Source organism: Phasianus colchicus, chromosome 15 (assembly GCF_987193195.1).
Source record: "Phasianus colchicus chromosome 15, bPhaCol1.hap1.1, whole genome shotgun sequence".
In the NCBI taxonomy this organism is placed as follows: Eukaryota; Metazoa; Chordata; class Aves; order Galliformes; family Phasianidae; genus Phasianus; species Phasianus colchicus.
The window spans coordinates 15,550,672-15,565,643 of NC_143450.1; the positions used below are offsets into that span (position 1 = coordinate 15,550,672).

At 44.7% G+C, this 14,972-nt stretch overlaps 1 long non-coding RNA gene across 2 annotated transcripts; it reads right to left on the reverse strand.

Moving 5' to 3' along the window:
• Positions 1 to 804: 804 nt before the first annotated feature.
• On the reverse strand, positions 805 to 13,690 carry LOC149915924 (uncharacterized). Of its 2 annotated transcripts, XR_016471362.1 has the most exons (4): positions 12,296 to 13,690; positions 6,301 to 6,415; positions 5,291 to 5,398; positions 4,565 to 4,735 (listed from the first exon to the last, which is right to left on the reverse strand). It is a non-coding gene; the product is annotated as an uncharacterized LOC149915924 (long non-coding RNA). The 2 variants fall into 2 exon arrangements; XR_016471363.1 differs by lacking the exons at positions 4,565 to 4,735; positions 5,291 to 5,398 and adding an exon at positions 805 to 894.
• Positions 13,691 to 14,972: the final 1,282 nt, after the last annotated feature.

The following is a 14,972-nucleotide window of genomic DNA, read 5'->3' on the forward strand; positions in this document are numbered from 1 at the left end:
CACCAAAGCATACTTGTGATAAATTTGTCACAGCACCTTTTGCACAAATGCGTATAACTTCACTTAAAATATTTCAAGCATAATTGCATGGTGGAAAGTTTACAGAGGCAAAGAAATTGCTAGGAATGTTATATGGAGTTAACATACAGGGAACAAAACAAGCTCACATCTCCATTCTTTTATTCAGTGAATGAGGGCAAATGCTTGGACTAGTCCACAGCCGTATCAGTTTATTGTGCACTATCTAGAAAGCTGCATGAGGTGCTTATTGACTCATGGGATGTGGGGAAACACGGGAGAATGGTGTGGAAGTGCTCATTAAAGTGTTTAGCACATGCGCCCATTGTGCTTGTTTTCCTTCTATTGTCTCTGGGGCAAGGCAAAGGCTGGGCTGTTCCCAGAGAGAGGATGTCTGAAGTCAACATCAAAACCATTTTCCTGGGAAGTGGATGCTGATTTATAAACAGAAGTGCTCTCAGCGGGGCCATGGAGGGTCCCCAGTGTCTGGCTAACATCACCTCCACCCTTCCCACCCCAGAGGAGAGTTTTCCTGCCCCACCTGCTGGGCCTGGGCTACTGCAAGGCGCTCTGCTCTCTGTCAGCAATGCTGAGTTCTATTGCTCCATGGCTTCTCCATGTCACTTCTTCCTGAGGACCCCCCTGTACCAGACCACACATGTCCAACTTGATAGTTTTATGGTTTTGCTGCCCTCTTTTTTTTTTTTTTTTAATAATAAAATATATTAAAAAATAAAAGAATCTCTGTTACTTACATAAATTAACCAATTATATATCTTATAGGTGGCCAAGGACAACTCCTCTTCACTCAGTGCACTCCAGGCAAACCAAAATGTTGGACGGAAATGTCTTCATTCAGAAATGACACAATTCCCACTTCATAGTAGGAAAAAAAAAAAAAAAAGACAAAGAAAACAGAGGCCTTATTCAGAGCACCTGTCAGCATAAGAACAACAAAAAATAGTTACAGAAAAATAGCTAGCAGATGGAAAAAAACACCCACTTTTGTGCATTTTTTCTGGTGGTGCCACACTTCTGTGCAGAGCCAGGAGTTGGACTCAGTGATCCTTATGGATTCCTTCCAAAATGGGGTAATTTGTGATTCTATAGAGGGGCCCCCAGAGCTTCGTGCCCTGCATTGTTCTTCTCCTCTGCAATGCCCCCATGTTCTGCCTCCTCCCTGTGCCCCTTCCCTCTTCACACCCTATACTGCTGCACAGTCAGACTGTGTGTCCTGCCTCCCACCACCTGTGGATGGAATCTTGAGACACCAATATCACACCAGTCAGCTTTGGTTTTGTTAATATCATGCTATCACGTTGTTCTATGTTTCCATTACTATAGCTTCAGATGTTTCACTTTATTTCCATTAAGTGCTAGCAAAATCATTTATGAAGGCACTTGTCATTAGGCAAGTAATTATAAGCGCATTTATAGTAATTCATCAACATTAGGTGGCTCAGGAGAAGCAGATTTGCAGGCAGGTGGGTCTGAGCAGCACCAGCACCTTCTCACTGCAGAGAATGAAAGCGATTAGAGATGGGTACAGCAGCATGATCACACTCCTGGCTTTGCCCTGGAGATGTTTCTGTCATCCACAAGCAGAAGGGCTCAGATGCATTCCTTGCCCCTTGTTTCATTATGGCTGACCCAATAATACACAAAGGGAACTGATTTGCTATTTGAAAGTCACGTGTTGCAACCATGGCAATACACAAATGGGTTTAGCCTCTACCCATCTCAGGAAAACAAAATGACGTATAAAACCACAAGAAATACAAAATAAAAAGCGAAACCACAAGCCTGAGCTGCAGGCATCTCTACTCATTGCAGGGATGTGGGATGAGATGGCTTTTAAGTGTCACTTTGAACTCATTTCCATGATTCTGTGAAGAACCAAATACAGTTTGTCACGCTGGGTCAGCCTGGTAGCAAGCAAGCCATGCCAGCTGGGAAGGATGTACCAAAAGTGTCCAGAAGTGCCCAACATAAATGTGGGGGAACGACAGCTTCGGATATCAATGTTAATCTCCCTACCTGAGCTGCCCTAAGTTTGGCTCAGCTTTTATGACTTGCTGAGAGCTACCAAACAACAGCACCTAATGAGCTGTCAGCACTCAGCTCTACTTTTGGAGTCAGTTTCTCTACTGCAGAAAACGACAGTTCAGCTTAGTGGGAGTGACGTCTGCGTGCGAGGAGAAGTCAGAACCTGAGATGAACCGCAATTTAATTTCACCACCTGCACCCTCTGAGCTACATGGGCTTGTTTCCTTTAATGAGAGCACACCTGCTTGTAGATGCAACCTTTCTGGCAGTGGAACTCAACGTTCACATTAAACACGTTCCTATAGTCTGTATCTCACTTTGGATGTTCATTTCATGGGCGATTACTGCCCCAGTCTTTCACACACCATTTCCCTGTGTGATTGCAGCCTATTTTCCAAAGGAAACTTAAAAGCCTCCTTGGGACACAGAGTAAATAGTGAAAAACCTTCCGAAACTGCTTTCTCAGGTGAGAGCCATACCTTTCATCTTTGCTCACGGTGGATGAAAGCACAGAGCTGCTCCTCACTGCCATGGGCTCACTTCATAGTACTGCACCTCGTGCACCCAATCCCTCCTTATGGGTCATTGTTTCCCCATTTGAGGTGCCATGTGGTGCCCAAGACCTGCCTTTCTAAGATCAGTCCTGCTCTGCTGGTGTGTGCATCTCCCCAGTTCCATCTCCAGTGCATGTGGGAATCGTGCTCTCCCCTCCTGCTCCATCACCTGCCCACTTTCTCACCTCACACTGCACAGCCTGCAGACATGTAAAAGCCCACAAACAAATGCAGTTTGATAATGAGGTGTTTAAATGCTCTAACACACATGCTGGAGCTGCTGTTGCTAATAGAAACGTGTTTCACTTCTATAGAGGCAGTTTCCTCGGTAACTGATGCCACCACTGCGCCCCATCCTGCATGGTGCTGGCTGCTCCATGGGAGCAGAAAGGCACAGAGGTGCTGTGCATCATCCCATACACAGCTCCATTACAACAGGCAGTGTCCAGAGTAATTTCAAAAGTGGATTTTGATTTCCATCTGGAGCAAACCAGTTACAGGAGGGAGGAAAACATTACACCCATCAACATGACATTCAATCAAATGCTCTAATACAAGAATAGTCAGTACTCTGCAGTATGCAAGCAATGGTGCCTGGGGTTTGAGTATATTGTGGTCACTCTCTGCCACTCTTGGCCACTCGCTTCCATGTCAAAGACAAGAAAGTCCCCAGGAATTGAATGATAATAAGGAATTTACCTAAGCTTTTATTGAGCAGCACATGGACTCACCAGGGAATCCTGGGGGGATCCCTGAGAGTTTTTCTGCAGCAGTGGAAAACTATGGAAACTCATCCTGACTGCTCGTGAACACAGTGCCTGCTATCTGTCCGCCCATAACAGAGTAAGGGACACACACCTAATTGAGCACTTAACAGCTCCTCTCAACTCCTGTTTAGCTTTGAAGCCTGCTGTTCCTACTCACAAGCATTAGGATGAAAAGCTCTCCTAATTTTCCAATAATGCTAGATCATCTGAGGATGTCTGCCTACAAACGTTGTGCTGCCTGAACATGGTCTTATCTTGGTGGCATCAGGCAATGCACTCGACAACATCATGTCCAAACTGATGATATCAGTGCTTGAAGTGGTCTATAGGATAGATCTTCTAGTTTCTATGGGTGTCCTGAGTTGAACCTTTTTTTCTCTCTCTACAGAAACAGTGCAACGAGCTGCTTTGCTGGCCAGGCTTGACCCTAAGCTGGGTAACTCCCAGCATTGACCAGCAAGGAACAAGGGAGGAGATGCTGCCCACTTGTGCTCCCATTGCACTGAATGCAGCTGTGGGATACAAGCTAACAACAGGGCTATGGGGTGCTTGACTGCCAGCAGAGCTGGAGGAAACCTCCAGGGACCATCTCCCCAGTCTCCACTGCAAAGAGCAACAGCCACACCAATGTCACCATCACCGGGTGCTTCTCTAGCCTCCCATAGAGACCCCAATGATGGTGTCTTCATGTCTATATTGGCACCCTGCCTGTCACTCAAATGTCTTTTGCCAACCTCCTTCCCAATCTGTCATGTCTTGTCTGTCTTCTTTTTTGTTCTGCTCCTCTTTCTGTTCTCTCCTTGTCTGTTCTTTCTCTAATTATTGGCACTGATTTGTTTCTCTTCTACTGAAGAGACTAATCTGAGCTTTTCAACGCTTTCTGCTCCTCCTCATCCTTCATTCTGCTCTCTCCCCCTCATATCAGCCTCAAGCACAGACCAGGTCACAGAAGGCAATCTGCTCTGAAAGCCTTTCTGAACTCTTTTCCTTCTTGGAAACAATCCCAAAAACAAATAATAAATGCTTCTTTTAATTAGAGAGACCACTGGCCTAGCATTAAAATTACCTTCTGCTGACAGGATGCACTTAACTGACTGCTGATTTGCTCAGTCAACGATGCTGCAGGATTTGTTCATTAATTCCAGCAGAGAAAAAGAGTCACTTACAACAGACCTGGCTCCACGCTTAAACGACACCTGCAATTATGGCAGCACATCTGTGGTTAAGGTTAAGGCAGCGTGCTTCTGCAGTCTGTGATTTCCAGACTTCTGAACTGGCAAGAAATGACCTGCTGAACAAGAACTGCTGCACTTTGCTCCTCGGCAAGTCTCTCTTATCTGCAGCACCACTCTAGAGAGGCAAGAATCCATTTTTAAGCCAAAAAGACTTTGCAATTAAGGTAGTTTCCCAGCTATCATGTTGGTCTACCCATTAGACAAGTGGAGCGATGCCAGGAGTTCAGCCCACAGTTCCAAGAGCAGGCACATCAGTGTGCTCATGGTAGTCACAGAACCAGCACAGAGTCCTAGAGTGGCTTGAAGTCCTTCCCCTGTTGCTGGTCTGTGGTAGGGCCTCAGATTTCCTTAAAGAACCAGAATCAATTAGAACCCAACCTAAAGCTTCTCTGACTCTCCTGGGCAGGGCCAACCCAGTCATTTCATCTTTGCATCATTTCTTAATGCCAGTAGTTCCTTGGTTACCTTATAATGGTTTTAAATGGTCCAAGAGGGGAATTTGTTTTTGGCTCAAGCTAGATGTCAGCTTTTACACTGAGAATCCAGTTAATTTCCATAAATATCATCACACAACATTTCCTTCCTGGCTGGACAAACAATGATCTAACAACTGATGGGCAGTTGGAATGCCTATTTGCTTCCCCATGTAGAATGCATCACGTTATGTTACCTGCACCTTTATGTCCTTCTAGCTTCCAGGATTGCAGCTGGGCAGTTGTTAATGCAAGTTCCTGCTGTTATCAGGAAACATCCATACAGATCTTCAGCACTTCTATCTCTGAGGGCATAGAGGAAAGCAATTTTCACTGGCTGTGTCTGCTCCCAGAGGGGAGACAACCCCAAGCTCTTGGAGCAGACTGACTTGCTGTGCTGTGAGGCTCCCTGTGCTGTAGTTGCCAACATCCCACAGGGCATCTGACCCCGCAGACAGCAGACTCACCCATCTTTCATGCTGTGGGGGTGCTGAGGTGAGCGCTGGTAATGGGGCCAACCTGCTCTGAGCACTGGGACTCATCTTGCTCTGGGATGCACTCAGTAAAACCAGCAGGGCTGCTGAGATCTGCTGCTAAACCTTTACTGCATTGCCCTGGGCAAAACACCTCTGGGTGATGCCCTCTGAGCAGCTCTTCCAGACGGCGTTTGCAGCACACCACACATGGAGCAGATGATGCTGCTTTCTTGGGACCTCAGTGACCTCACTACAGCAAACCTGCTGTAAGGTGGGAAATTGATCCCCAGCCTATCAAGCTATGGAAAGCAGACTTAAAGAAAAGGCTCTTTCCTCCTGCCTGAGTCTCTTTTAAATGACAAACACCCTAACTCCTTGATTGAAGGTTGATATTTCTCCTTGTTTAAGAGGTGAAGCCTGGATCAGAGACGTCACTGATGCTGTTGGCTGAGAGCCCAATGGGCTGGGATGGGCTCGTTGCTAACCTCATGCTGCCACACAATAGCAGAGATTATTCTGTTGGGTATTCAGAAGTTACATCTGAGCAGCATGGCTACAGAAGGAGCACAGAGGCCTGTGGTGGAATAATTACTCTAAAACATCCACAGGTTTGTCACAACGGGTTCTTTTCACAATCAATATGATGGCATTGTCAAATATCTGTTACAAATGAATCCCTTGAGACAAATCCCAAACCCATCCAGGTCTGCGTTGGCCCCACTGCACATCACCTGGTGACATTTTGGAGCTGGCAACCATCAGTCTGAAAGCTGTGCTTCTGATAGGATTATCAGCTCCGTGAGGATGGTAGCTGGATCAGGCATCTCTGGGTGAGTTCTCTTCCTCCTGGTAAACACACACAAACAGAATTCAGATACACAGACGTATAACATAAAACAAATGACAGCGTTGGACCTGAGGATGTGTTACTGACTCCCTGGCATAATGAAAGAAGAGAGCACATTATTTATTCCTGCAGGAGAAGGATATTTAACAAAATTACACTCTAAACATTATTTATAGGGTAACCTTGTCTCCACAACCTTTTCCAGCAGAAACAAATTAGAGATCATCCATCATGAGCAAATTCTGCTGTTCCAGTCTCTCCTCCAGCAAGGTTTTGTGCCAGACCACGCAATGCCCCAAGATTTCACCACCACCACCTGGAGCTGATCCCATCTCAGCCACCCGCAGCTGTGCTGGGTGATCACACCATGCCTGCAAGCAGTGCAACCCCAGACAGCCCAAAAATCTGGAGCTGCCTGCTTCAGTTAATCACAGTCAGATTCCCCAGGGCGTTTATCCACTGAGAGATCAGCGCAAACCACACAGGGTGCGAATTCTCAGTGCTGTGATTATTAAAGCCCTCTTGGTGCCCAACTAGAAATTGATTGCTTCCACTTCAGCCTAACCCAGTTCCCAAACTGGCCTCAGCCCAGCGACATCCAGGTGATGCTGGAGAGGATCCAAGGTGCAGCTCAGCAGTGTTGGCTCTGCCCACTCCTACAGCCATGCCAGATGGGTCTTTGGACATGTTTCCAATTAAATGTATGAGAGTCACCCTCCCTCACTTCCTACCCACTGTCTTATTTTAAGTAATGAATCACATGTTTTATGGTCTTTTTTTTTTTTTCCTTTTTTCCTTATGAAGCTGAAAATGCAGTTCAAGCTTTTCCAGTCCTTCAACATTCCGGACTTCTGCAACACGCAGAATGTAACCTCTGCCACTAATGAACATTCTTGTAGCTCTTGGCATTGCTAAGTGTCATTTGTCATAGAGGATGTCCCTTTTTTTGATCTCTTCAAACATTCCCCGTGGCAATAGACTTGTTTTTCCCCAGTTAGCAAACTCATTTGTGATATTCAGAAATAACGGATACTCTGAAATTTCAGGATTAGCTGGAGGCCACATCCAGGATCTCCTGAGCCACGGCCGAGGCGAGATGATGCAATGTGTTGGGATGTTCTGTGTCACAGAAAGATGATGTTATACACTGGTCAGAACATGAGACCTTGTCACCCCAAAGCTGCAGGCACTTGGAGAGAGGAGCCAGAACAATGATGAATGAGGACAGCGTTGGCAACCTGTGCAAGAAGTCCATTGTGCAGATTGAGCCATTGCATTTGGGCTGTCCCATGGAGCAGCGTGGATTTGCTCGGCCCTCACCCAGCCACCCAGGGCTGTGTTAACCCCAAACGTGGCATTTTCTAAAGTTCTGTGGAGTGAAAAAGCCTTCTGTGCCAGGAGGATAGGGACTGCTGTCAGTCAATGCCTTTTACAGGCAGTGACATAAAAGTTGCAAAAAATGAAGTCTAATGAAGAGAAAGCAGAAACCTGGGGAAATAATGGCCAACCTGAAAGCTGCAGAATGCTTCGTGAGCTTATTCAAAGAGTGTGCAGGTACCCGAGACTTTTCTCTTTTAACTGGTAGAAATAATCAACACCTACCCACCTTTGAAGTTCAGTGACAATAATGAACTGGCGAATATTTATAGGAAAAGCCATGGCACATAAAGTACTCTGAGGGACTTACGTAAGTGCCACTTTCTTTAAAACAGTTCTAGAGGAAATGCTTTAAGAAGCTTTATCAGCATAAAACATATTTTGAAATTCATGAAAATTCATAATTGGCAAGGAAATGTCAAGTCCATCTTGAGTGGAATGACTTAACCCTGTTGGACAATATATATATATAACTAACTCTAATGGTTAATCTGCAAATTGAGAGAGGAAAATTCACTCCTGTTGTTAAACGTAATGGAACAAAGGAGGAAACCTCTCCAGCTAGCAGGGACTTTATGGAAACCAAATAAGGTGACAGGTTCTATTGAATAAGGCCCATTCTCCAAAATAAAACCAATTAACCTCGAGTAAATTGAGGAAATTGATGACTCCAACATATTTTTGCATATGAATGGCAGAGTCTAGGTTTTGAATGCTCCTCCAAGAAGCTCTGGACAGACACAGGGCCTTTGCAGAGTCCTTCTCTTTTCTGAGGTTTCTCACATGCTGAATTTTTGGGTTCAGCACTAGAAGAATCTTTTGAGACAAAGCAAAAGTGGTTACCAGATCTCATTGGGTTTCAGATGAAATCCATGCAAACAACCAGGCCATGTGATGTTTGCCTCTTTGGGTTAGAATGTGTAAGATTTGGTGCTTACTAAAATCTAAGACCAAATGTAACCCCCTCCAGCCTTTCTGTACCACTGAAACTAACGTTTTGCCCTTGAAAAATTACAGCCACTCCATTTATCTCATGTCCTCAGGTTTTACTTGCAGCCTACTCATCCAACAGTCATTTCTACTTTATACGTTTAATTTAATTTGTCTGGTTACAAAGCTGTGAACCTGGAGAAACGCGCCGTCTGCCTGTCATTGTCTTCCAACACAGAGCTGACAATGCAGTTCTTCACAGGAGCACTCTTTCCATCACAAACTCCTTGAGAAGAAATGGTGGTTTGGTATTTTTATTGGGTTTGGGGTCTTTTTTGTCCTTGTGCTGTACCTGACACAGCACGGGCCAGATTTGCAGTTAAGAAGCATATAATAAGATCTACAACATGGTATAATGAATGATAACAAATGGAGAGGTAAATGATGTCATTTGGGCAGCACCACCCCTGCGGTTCCCTGCTGTAAGCTCCTTATTGAATAATCTTGTGCTCAAGGTTTCTTACTGTTCTAAAAGGTTGCCACTGCCATTATGCCTGTCTGTGTGCCTAGTTAACATTTCTCTGTAGCTTCACTTCCACGGGGCACGCTTACAGCTTATGCTCCTGCTTATCCCTTTTTAATTATTATTTCCCTTTCTGCTTCACTCCCCAGTGATGCAGTGTCAGTAAGTGCTTCTAAATGCTAACACTGGCCCCTCGCAACACCCTTTCTGCTTCTTCCACTAATTAAGAAATGAGGAAAAAAAAAACAAAAAAACCCACTTTCCATATCCCATCACTGCCAACTCCTCCTTGGTTGTCATTAGAAACTATTCAGTCTCCACTTCAAATACTCCTTCCAGACCAAGCCATGAAAAAGGCAGTTTGTTCTGACCTGCACTCTGCAACTGATGCTTCTGCCCCTGACCCACCAGTGAGATTTGATCACCTTCACACCCCCTGTGACTTGTCTCAATTTGGAGCTCCCAAGGTTCTCAGCCCTCTTCCCATTTGTGCCACCTCTCTCTACTTCCATCTTCAGTCTGCACTTTGCAAAACAAGCAGCAGAAGCTAATACAAGGCTGTTTGCTTGTATTTCTATTAATCACTCTCCCTTCGTCCCATCTGCCACCTCCCTTTTTCAGCCTGGCCCACCCAGTTCCCAAATCTACAGTGCTCACAATGCAAAAGAGTTAATCAAATCCAATTTCTCAGCACCATCTCTAGCATCTGCTGTTCCATATTTGGTTTCCAGCAAGGGATGCTCACTCCCAGCCTCATCTCCACTGTTTGTACTACAGCGCCCATCAGATAAAATGAAAAGCACAATTAATTAATTGGTACCCAAACTTGAGATCTCCACATGCATCACTAGAGACAATCAAAATAGTTCTGTTGTAAGTGAGAGCATCTTTCAACAATGTTTTCCTTCACTGGATCTACTATTTGAGCAGTAGCAGTAGCGGGAACCCCAGCCAAGCACAGGACCTCAGCACTTCAGACTCGTTCAGACCAGTGGACAAATAGAGCAAAAGGACACCAAAACAGGCAAAGAAAAGCAAAGCTCCTCACATGGCCTATTATTTCACATGTTCACTCAAATAATATTGCATCCTCCTGTACAGCTAACCCTGGTCTGTTCTGCTGATAGTAACTCATGAGCCTACTGTTCTCAGCAGCAAGGATGTAAAGGGAGAGGGTTGGGGAATGTTTAATAAAAATATATCTTTTAATGCTTTCTGACCAAAGAGGCATTCAACAGATGCTCCGTTTTTAGCTATGCTTAAATTATTCCCTAAGGAAGCAATACAAACTCCACTCTCTGTCTTGCAAAGTACAAAAATAAACAGAAAATGTAAAATATATGGTCCTGGTATAGGATCAGGATCCCATACAAAGATCTCTATTTCTCGTTTGCTTAAATATTTTCTGCATGATGTTTACTCGGTAATTTATTTCTTCACTGGCCACTAAAAATTAAATGTCAAGAACTGTTTATCTTAGGAATTTTCAAGACTAATAGTGACTCTCCTATTTCAGCTTAAATGATGCTGTTGGTGAGATACGTCTTGATGGATTGTTCAAATAAACCCAGCTACAGAGATAAAGGATAACCAAGAGCTGCTTTCTTTCTCCCTTTTTCTTACTTTAACAAAGGGACATGTGAATACTGTGATCAGCACTATTTTCCTCAAAGCTTCTGAGGTGGTTGTGTCCTTTACAGAGGAATGAAAAGTCACCACCCAGAATGGATTAAACAAGGACAGCTTTGTTGCTTTCAGGTCCTTTCTGTAAGAACTGCTCTGCACCTCGCATGGGAAGCAGGAGGGGCTGCATGGGGCTGGATGACCCCCCACCCCATCAGCACCAGTCAGTCACCTCATGACTATGGAGCATGGATGGGACATCCATGAACAAGACCAAAGATGCCATCTGGCCTTCAGTTTACTCCTGCAGACATTGCCATGAAGACTCATATTCAATCACTTTTCACCTTGACTTCTGGATGAAAAGTTTTGGCCAATAAATCAGACCCCAGGTTGGGAACATGGCTAAAGTTGGATCTGAGCAACGGCTCAACAAGGCCCAGCAGAGACTCAAAAAAACATCGAGGTTAGAAAAGACCACTAAGATCACCTAGTTCAACCATCCAGCATCCCACACCAGCCCCAGCTGAGGTCCCCAGGGCTGACACGGAGCCTGAAATAGAACTCCAGCATGCACTTAGTATAAATGCTTCCCAGTAATTATATCATTTGCTCACAGGTTGTAAATGGACGAAGACTGGAGAAGAACTTTAATACACGTATAGCCACCATATGTTAATTCACAAAAAATTATAGCAATTTATTTCTCATGAAAGTTAAAAGACAGAGTAAGAGGCAGCTTAGAAGCATTCTGGCTCCACTGCCAGGAGCTTCCCCTTATCTTTGCTGTGAAAGCACAAGTAGGGTTTTCTCTCCCTTTCTTGAATCTCAAACACAAAGCATCACTTAATACATCTCTCCAAAGTCCAAGAGCTGCCATCCAGCTATGCCAGCAGATCATAGAGTCATAAAGATGGGAAAAGACCACTCACATCATCATCAAATCCAATCATCAATGCATCACCACCACGCCCACTAAAACCATGTCACTAAGTACCACTCTACCCATTTTTTCTTGAGTAATCAGGTCCTGCTGATTTCCCCAGTGCTTTGTGCCACCCAGGATGAAAACAAGCATGTAGCTGGAGAAGCTCTGATTTTTTACTTTTGGAGCTCTCTCACCATGTCACTTCTGAAAAAAACTGAACAAAAGCATAAAGCATCCGAGAGTCAATGGGTCTGATTCACAGTAATGTTTTTCCAAATTTAGGTAATTCCTCTCAAAACTCTGTTTCGCAAATGCATAAAAATTGAATGCAGAGACCAGCAATGAAAGCACAGCAATTACTGTGAATAGTGACGCAGAGCTGGAGATGCTGTCTTTGAGAAAAAGGAAAGATACAGGTAGAGAGGGAAGCAAGGAGTTGGCCTCAACAGATCACTTACCAGCTCAATGAACAGATTAGCAAGATGATGATGTGCTTACCTAGCTGCATTGCTGGCAGACACAACTGCAGATCTCTTGCTTATGGGAAGGAAAGTGGTAGAGATTTAACAGCCTGGACAAGGTTCTGTGGGCCTGGAGGCAGCAACCACCTTCACATATTTCTGGGGTGTAAGAGCAGAGGATAGTAAGGAAGGTTGATCTGAAGCTCTTTTATTCACAGCCACCACTGAAACAGAACAAGGAGTGTTTGCATACTCCAGTGCCAAAGCTAAAAAACAAACAACCAAAAACAGATTATCTCCATGCAAATGGATAGAGGAACTGAGTTCTACTGAGTCCTCAAGGGAAATGCCTACAGACGTGTAACCCTTGACAGGTTCTGACATTTGCACATTAGGAAACTGCTCAGCCCATCACCTTTATGGAGTCAGAACAGCGGAGACTGAAAGGCGAGCGTTGAGCTGGGCAGGAGGCATGCAGCATTGGGATGCAGCTGGGAACTGCTAGGGTCCAACGTCCTCCCTGCCACTCTGCACTGCTGTCAGTCAAAGAAAATAGCACGTGCTCACGGAAATGGGCCTTCTGCAGCTCTCAGCTGCTGCAGTGGGAATACAATACAAAACATGTCACTTTCCTGTTCCTGTGACTTGGGCAGGTTGTGAGGAACTGCTCCATCTCTGCATCCCTTACGCTGCTCCACAGCAGCTGTGTTCCAGCAGGCAAACATTGCTAGGGAGTTAGATGAGTTTGTTATTGAGGAAACACGAGCAGAGGTTGGTTCATTAGGACTCCTAAGCTGGAAAACACTTTCAAAACGCCTTGAATAGAAATATAGATTAGGAGAACAAATATGTCACAAAATACCTCCTTGAACAATGTCGTCAATGAACTCGGTAGTACAAATGCTTTTACGATACATTTGTTTGAGACAGTGAGAGTCATTACTCTGCAAAGTGCTTCTGTAAGATGGCATTGCACAGAGATACGAGTTCAGGCCCTGAGATAGGAGCAACCCAGATTATCTGGGATATCAAGATGTACAGTTGAGCACTGCCTGCGAAAGAAACGAGGATAGCTTGTTATTGCATAATGATAGCCTCATTATCACTGTGACTCACTTATTATTTTTACAGCATAGCTTCTTCTAGTGTCAGACCCACAGTTATCTCCAAATGAGAGGCTGATATTGAAGTTCTTGGAAATCAAACTTGGAACAAAGGAAATTTCACAAAATGCGTTTTTGCTGACCTTTTGCTGGTGCCTGTGTGTTAGTCTATCCCAGCCAAATCCCTGCCTGCCTTCATGGACAAACAACCGAGCTCCTTCCCCCAAAATTATGCGCTCCTTCTGCAGGCTCCTTGTTTTTAATTATTCCATCAGAAAACAGAAACAATAACATAAGACTTATCTGAACATGAGAAACTTGCAACCTCTGCACAGTTGTCTGTGAACTGAAGAAAAGGTTCCGCTATTTGGCCCACAGAGGTATTTACTGAGCTCTGGGGAGAACGCTCAGCTGAGGACCAACAGATTTCTATCTAACAACCCCTCTGGTGATGGCTGAATATGGAATTTGAACTTGGAAAGGATAGCTGAATTTCAATAAGCTCTTCCTACGCACGCATACACACACAAAAACCAACACTGGAAAAACTGTACCTCCTTCTGGCCTAGAGATGCTCCCATCGCAGTGCACACAAGCTGGCTCACGTTTTAAGCACTGGAAGACACAGGTCCCAACAAACACTGCTATCGTGTGCACCACTGGGGTTTTGCAAAGCAAAAAAGCAGAGATTTTGTCATTCTAGGAGAGGTTTTAGCCCGCTCCCAAGTGTCACATGGCAGTTAACACGGAGCTATACTCATGTTTTTATTCAAAGAGCTACTCTAAAATTACAAAAGATAACTACTACCTTTCAGCATGAATAAACTTGAATACATACTAAAAATAACTCTGCGTTCACTCCTGAAGTTACTGCCTCCTGGAAGGTGTAAATGGGTACAGTTTGCAATGACGTAACTGTATGTCAAAAAAATATATCAATAGAATGAAAATTGCACATCAGAAAAGTGGCTGTGCGGTGTTTTGAGAGGCACTTCAGACACACGCACACACATTATTTCCAGCTTTCAGCTAAGCCCAAGCTTTATGACACCATTCACACACTTCACACCGACTAGATGGCATCCGAATTTAGGGGAGAGACAAGGAGGTCTGGAACAGTTTTAGGAATGAGGGGTTCATTTGTTCCCCCCATACTTACAGCAGCCTCTGTGACACCAGTGAACCAGTGACTCCATTGTCACTCAGCAGTGACAGTGGAATTCCAGTGGCACTTCTGGGATCGGGGCTGCAGCCCAGTGCCAGAATCCTTGCTGAGCCCTGTGGGCCCCAGAGCAGCACAGGGCATCACCTCCTGGCCCTGCTGCCATGGAAGGCACTGAAGCTCATGCAAACGCAAAGAGGATTTCTATGTTATGTATCCCTTCTTTCTTTAATGCAAAGCTCTCACAATACCAAAGTGTGGTAATAGGAAGAAGTAGGCAGCAGTATGGAGTTACCTGGGCTGCAGTTCTTACCCAGAACGTGGAAACAACCCTTATTCTTCAATCAGGCATTATTTTCACAAAGAGCAGCTGCTGAGGTTCACCAGGAGAATATTCCAAACAGTGAGTGATAAAATATTTATTAAACCCAGTGCAGCAGATTAGAGCT